This window comes from Rhinolophus ferrumequinum, chromosome 4, assembly GCF_004115265.2.
Source record: "Rhinolophus ferrumequinum isolate MPI-CBG mRhiFer1 chromosome 4, mRhiFer1_v1.p, whole genome shotgun sequence".
NCBI classification, from domain to species: domain Eukaryota; kingdom Metazoa; phylum Chordata; class Mammalia; order Chiroptera; family Rhinolophidae; genus Rhinolophus; species Rhinolophus ferrumequinum.
Window position 1 is genome coordinate 103,290,098 of NC_046287.1, and position 7,121 is coordinate 103,297,218.

A 7,121-nucleotide genomic window follows, 5' to 3' on the forward strand; every position below is an offset into this window, starting at 1 on the left:
GCTGCCTCTGTAACTTTAGATATCTTCTTCCCAGAAAAAACACCCCTTAAAACTCAGATTGATCTATCCACAGTAGCATAAACTAGGTCTCCTGAGAAGAAAGGTACATGCCCTCTTGGCACCTGAGGAGACTGTGGCCTCTCTGGGACCACCCCCCCACTCCCCCACCCCCCACCCCTCACCCCCCCCAAGGGAAGGTGCAGCCTACTGAAACCATCTACAATTCAGTGCCAGTTCCAGGGACTGATGAGCGCCCATTGGCTGATCACCGTAGTACTAGTACTCTCCAGTATTTCACACTCAGGACTGTGCTAGCGTGAGCCTATCTTCTGAACCAAAATTCAACACACAGGGACTGAAAAAACACTTAAAAATTAACACCACCCTTGAAAACTCCATGGTGGCTCCAGCTGTAATAATGATTGTAAAGTAAATACATTTTGTTGCTGGCAGCTAAGGTATGAACATTTTGGAAAGGAACTGTGAAGAGTCACTTCCTTGTGAAACAAAACGCAGATTTCCCAGCAAGCTTTGGAAGGGACTCTCCAAGTAGGGAGGATCTGTTGCTGAGAACTGCGCCTTCCTCTGGGGGTTCCCTGAGAGAATGGGAACAAGGAGATGCGCCCTCTCCCTTAAAAGTCCCTTCCCAGCACTGGAGGAAGAATACTTTGTGATTCTTCTTAGCACTTCTGAAAAACACTGGAATTTCAAAAGCTGCTCTAAATATTAGGGGAAAACCATGAGGAACAGAGAAGATACGTGAATCATAAAAGCAGTGACACTCCTACTGCATGTGTCCGATCACACTTCTTACAAGAGTGCTTTGGCCCAGCCTCTAATACTGCCTTGTTCATTCTAGACGTTCACTGTCACGAACAGGAGCTAGGAGGCACAGGTGTCTGCTGAGCTCCTGAAGAGTGGCTGTGCAAACTGAGATCAAAATACACACTGAATTTTGAAGGTTCAGTATGGAAACAAGAATGTAAAATAGCTCAGTAAGTTTTATACTGACTACATGTTCAAATGATAATATGTGGAGTGTGTTGGGTTAATATAGTATAAAATTAATTTCACCTGTTTTCGCTTTTTTAATGTGACTGCTAGAAAAGTTTAAATTACATATGTGGCTGGCATGTTTCTATGAGACTTCCGTGCGCCTTTATCTCCTCCTGTGGAGGGGGTCCCAGGCAGGGTGGGAGAGGGCGGCAGGAAGGCACAGCGGTGGGGACCAGAGGCTTTGGCACACCCGTCTGCAGGGCCTGTGGCAGAGGCAGCGGCCTAGGAGATGCTGGGAGATGTGTGTTGCTCAGGAGAGGTCTGAGCTGGAGGCAGCTTTGGAAGTCCTTGCCCTCAGAGGAGGAGACAGAGAATGGGAAAGACAGCTAAGCAGGGGGGCCCTAGGGACACCAACTTGAAGGACTGTGCCTTTGAAGTGGCTCCGCAAAGCAGACAGAACTCGGAGACAAGTGTGTAGAGGCCCAGGGAGGGAGAGTTTCAAGGAGAAAATGGTCTGCAGTGCCTGGAAGTGACCCTAGATGCTTTTCCTTTCTGTCAACCCCCATATTTAACTTGTCAACAAGCTCTGACTGTTTTCCCCAATTTATTTTTCAAAACCAGGCCATTGAAACTTACTGCTTTGTATCTGTTTCCTCCCACTAGACTGGAAGATTGAACACAGTGCCTGATATCCAGAAGGTGCTCAATAATTGTATGTGGACCTGAACTACTGTCTCAGCAGATGAGTCTGACCTTGGGATTTACTAAAGATTAAGACCAAACAAAACCAGTGGTAATGGCCGCTAAGGAGCAATGTAAACAGTCAGTGACCATCCGGACAGAGCCAGCTTGCTACTGGCTGTGTTCACATCCTTCCTGGTCCCATTGAGACAGCAGCCGCCAGACACACGGGCTCCCCTGAGTTAGAGGAGCCCTGTGAAAACACTCCTCATGCCCTCAGTCCATCCAACCAACTTTTCAGCCCTAGGGTTCGGTTCCATCTCTCCATCACGGGATGACCAACACTGTCTCACTTGGCTGCACTAGAAACCATTACTCCAATGGACGTAAAGAAAATAATCTTATAAGTTATTTTTGGCAGATGAAACATTCAAATGTTTCTCGGTTACTAGTTAACAAGACATGGAAAATGAGGAGGCGCATGAGGAAAGCTAGTGGAAACCAGCACCGTCACCCTCAAACCTACAGGTCCAAATAAACCCAGAGTGCTGCGTTATAACCTGCCCAGGCTCCTCCCCAGGAGATGCCAAGGCAGCAGAAAGTCTGAAACCAAGGTGAGCTCCCCTGGGGGGTTCCCTGGGAGAGTGGGGACAAGGCCATGAGCCCTCTCGGGACCAGGGCCATCGAACCCGAGCCCCTGTAACATAGCAGAGCCCTTTTAAATGTACAGGCACTCTCTCTGACCCTCTGTCATTCATTCCCCTGCCAGAAACTTCTTTTTGATTTTTTACTCATAACGTAAATTAGTCTTATACATACGTGTTCATCTTGTTACATATGTATGTGATAGAAGCTGTAAGGACAGGAGAGACGTCACCTTGGCCTGCGTAGCTCGTAGGACCCTGGCCTTCTGCTTACCTAACTCTGCTCCCTCCTGGCTCTTCCCTCCCTTCCCCTTGAAGCCTGGAGGAGCTGCAGGAAGCGGGAAGAGGACAGCAGAAGAGGAACAACGGAGGAGGAGACAGAGAATGGGAAAGACAGCTAAGCAGGGGAACAACAATGCAGAATATGTCTGCTTGGCTGAATTGCCAGGGGACGTGCTCAGACTTCGATGAGTCTGCCAAGTCAGAAATGTCCTCTGGACAAGCCTGATTTTGCCCTTTTTGCCCCAACTGCCTGATTCCCACACCCCATCGCTCACTCTTCTTGGTGTTCCACTCCTCACCCATGGCAAGGGCCACGTTTTCTATTTCCACAACACCCATTATCTGCCACTGCACACAAGGGCCCTTGGAGAGTGTAAACTTTGATGAAGAAGCCTGGGAAGGGGAAGAGTAGCCCCAACAATTTGTCTAAATCTCCACTCTGTAAATTAGGGCAAGTGAAAGCTGGGGGCATCGGGAACCGAGTACAAGCCAAGGCGGACCGTCCGCTGGTTGCATCAGTGCAGCAGGAAGGTGTTTCAGAAGTGGTCTCTAGCCACGCCATCCTCACTGTTAAGGTTTCTAATACGACCCTCTGCTGGGGTGGACTCTAATGTACTCACTGGAAATCTATCAATGTCTGTCAGAGGCCCCTCAAAAGCAAGGGTTTGCCACATGCCAGAGTCCCCTCCGCAGCTGTCTGTGCTTCCACCCTCCTCCTGGCCAGCTCTTCCCTGAAGTCATCCCACCTCAGGCCAAAGGCCAGCCCAGTGTCACAGGTGCTCTAGGAGCCTGAAGAGGGAGCAGGACCCCCGGTGAGTTCAGCCATATTCCCAACCTGGTCCACAGTCTGGAAGACACCTACAGTCCAGGGAAAAGAGAAACTGAAACTATATAAAATGAACATAAGGAAAACTTGAGAACTGAGCTGTTTTAAATAAAGCTCTCAATTTCCAATACAGATGGCAGATAGAACACAATATTTAACTTCCACTCCCTCCCTGAAACCCCACTAAAATGTAAGGGAGGGTTTTTGTGTGTGTGTGTGGTGGGGGGGGTTGTTTTGTTTTGATTTTTAAGCATAAACTGTAACAAAAGAGAGGGAAGATTACAGCATCAATATTTTGAAAACTGGAGAGCAATAGCCAAATGTCAATTAATTTGACGAGAGAGAGAGAGAGAGAGAGAGAGAGAGAGAGAGAGAGAGAGAGAGAGAGAGAGAGAGAGAAGAGAGAGAGAGAATCCTGAATATAGAAAGCAAAGAAGCAACACAGTTTACCCTGCATAACCCCTAAAATTTCAGGAACTGGGAGGTTTGGGGCTACAAATGGGGCACTAAACAGGAAAGCCGGGTTGAACGTCTGTTTAAGAAACAGACAAGCCCAGAATCAGGCCACTGCCCCCAGGGAAACCTGGAGAAGACAAGGATGGGGAGGAGTTTGGGGGAAATAAAACCGGCAGGGCTCCCTTTCTGAAAACAGAGGGATTAATTCAATGCCAACCCCTTGTCTTATATTTATCAGATACGAATTCTCATATTTGAAGTTTGTTAAGTACAACTAACCCAAAACAGAATTTTTAAAAAGGTACCTGTTACATAGTGCAAGTACCCTAACTAAAATCTTCGAGGTCAGACATGTTTCAGAATTCAGAAAATGTGTTTGTTTGTTTGTTTGGCCTTACATTCTGAATAGGATTTGGGGCCACCCCTGGTAATTAAACATTAATATTTCTGCAGTGAAATCTATACATAGTCACATAAAGTGGGATAAAAAGGAGTAAAATTAACCTGTTTATTAGGTCAAGTTTTGCTGCCAACTTAGTTTTAATACAAAACATTTAAAAAACAAAACAAAATCAACATTTGGTTTTCAGAGCTTTTTGGATTTCAGAATTCTAGAAATGGAATCATGGATACATAAGTGGATATATGACCTATCCTTCTATCCTGATGCAATATTTAAAATACCCAAGTTTTCTGTGCCTTGTTTTCTTCCATAAAACAAATTCGAATGTAGCAAACATCTTCAAAATTAGGTGATGAAACGTTCGGGTTGTTACCTCTTTCACTGTTTTTTTTTAATTATTCAGGTGACTCATCAGGAATGATTGGACAGATTGTAAACCAGACTTGCCATCCAGCAACACTCCTTTGGGGCAGCACTGAATACTCCTGATAATTAGGGTCTTCAACAGCAAACAAACTCAGACCAGCGGAGTCCCAACAAAATGGTGACTCGAGTTTCTTGTCAGTTACCCAGGCTGTTTCCTGAGTGAAGCCACTCCCCTGGCATCTGGTACTGCACTCTGTCCCCACAACCCCCACACCCTGCCTGGTTCCTCCTCATCCCAGAGCCTGTGCCCTGACATTGCCCAACCTCCGTCTTTAAATGAAAACCTGTTCCAAATCCCATTCCTCTGAGAATCAGCTATTTACACTATAAACTCAGTCATTAATACATCAATTCATGCGAATGTGTTAACAAGTATATTGAGTCTACGAACTTGTCTCCTGGATTATATAATTTCTATTTTGCCAGGGGCATTTCAAAGACAATGCTTGAACCCCAGGAGGCATTTAGGGGAGGGGGAATTAACCCTTCCTAGGAGCCTATTATTTCTCAAGCACTATGCTAAATACTTCGCCTGTTATTTCATTTAATCCTCTTTGCATACCCCCAGGACAGGTTGGTATTATAAAGCTATTTGTTACAGGTAAAGAAATCAGGCTCCGAGGGGGTAACTTGAGGTCACACAGCAGCACTCTGCCCCACCTCCTTAAAGGAGTGAGGGTTGTGAAATAGGCAGGGATTTGTGGCGCCCAGCACCCGCCACTTTCTCCTGCTATTTCCCTCTTTCTAAATTTCTATTTACCCCTCGAGGCCCACTGCTCAGTACCTTATGCCAAACACAAAACACGGAGGCCCGTTCTCGTTGTTTACAATTCTTCTCATAATTGAAAAAATCTTGTACATTGCACAACACTCATGAAATTCCCCAAGAAGAAAACATTGATAATTAGGGGTGACTGCTCTGTGAAGACCAGGTTCGGACGGCGGTTTTGCATGAATGTGGAAGATGAACATAAAAATCAAAAGTACGGCCCAGAAAGTGTCCTCCATACAAACAGCCAAATTTGGCAGGTACATAGAAGAGTCCCCAGCTGGCCACAGCCAAATGTGTCCTTGCTGGTTGCTGTACTGGTGTCACACAAGGGCCACCTTCTGGCGGAAGAGAAGACATTCCCTTTCTAACCTCTAACATCACCACTCGAGGGCAGGAATGTTCTTGCCCTCCATGGTGTATAGAACAATGTCTGAATTGAGGTCACTCGATAAATATTTGTTGAACCAGTGAATGCATTCTCCACCTCCTGTCTCTGGAGCACCTCGGGGCCTCTTACTCTTCCTAGCCGTATTTATCCCCCATTTTCTAATGGTCCCCATGTTTCTAAACTCTCCCAAATCTCTACTCCTCCATCTTCTTTAAGCAGAACTAGGTTTAAAACAAATAAAAATATTTTTACTGGGTATATGTGTATTTCTAGGTAAGAAAGGGAAATAGACTACTGTTAGAAATAAGAGTTAAAATGGAGAGAAAACATATGGCAAATGTATGTGCATTGAATTCTTATCAAATGCAGATACATATACACTGAAATTGTAGCAGCTGTGTTTATTTCATAATTTAGGCATTTGGGGAAAAGCGCAGTGTGTTTATTTTAATGTCAGCTTGATATCAAGTTTGGAATATGAGTTTGTCTACATGTTTTACCTCTTTTCCTAGAGAATCTTTTAATATTTAAATATAACCTGGATCCCTAATTCCCAGCCCTCATCACACATCACATAGCAGTGGCGAATCTCTCATAAACCGTGTGTTGACAGAATGCTCCAAAATATGTTCTAACCAATGAAGTTGGAAAATAAATTTGGTTGCAACAATCTCGGCTTTGTTGTATTTCACAAGAAGATCTATATTTAAAGGAAATAAGAACATTACGTGTGCAATAGCAACACAGGGTTGCTATGGTAACAGGATACATCTTTTTATATTTACTCCCGAATCATGATACATATGAGCTATTACAACCAAATAATGTCAATACTTACTTCCTTCTGATCACATAGCAGTCTCTGGAATAAGTTGTTCAAGGAATTCTCATTTATTAACCTATCATCATGACTTTTCTAGAAATTATAATTTTAAAAACATAATAATGATTAATATTTGGCATTGGGGATAAGTTTGCACCATTATTTAACTCATGAGGGAATACTCCCAAAATGACAAAAGAAACATACCATGTTTCCCTGAAAATAAGACCTAGCTGGACCATCAGCTCTAATGCGTCTTTTGGAGCAAAAATTAATATAAGACCCAATCTTATTTTACCATAATATAAGACCAGGTCTTATATAATATAATATAATAAATATAATATAATATAATATAATATAACATAGCATAAAGAATTTTTATATATTTTATATATTATAATAAATATAATTCTTATATTAA

At 43.8% G+C, this 7,121-nt stretch overlaps 1 long non-coding RNA gene across 1 annotated transcript; it reads left to right on the forward strand.

Annotated features, from left to right (window-relative positions):
* Window positions 1-854: 854 nt before the first annotated feature.
* On the forward strand, window positions 855-3,728 carry LOC117021055 (uncharacterized). Its single transcript, XR_004422799.1, has 3 exons — window positions 855-995; window positions 1,660-2,291; window positions 2,640-3,728. It is a non-coding gene; the product is annotated as an uncharacterized LOC117021055 (long non-coding RNA).
* The last annotated feature ends 3,393 nt before the right edge of the window (window positions 3,729-7,121 follow it).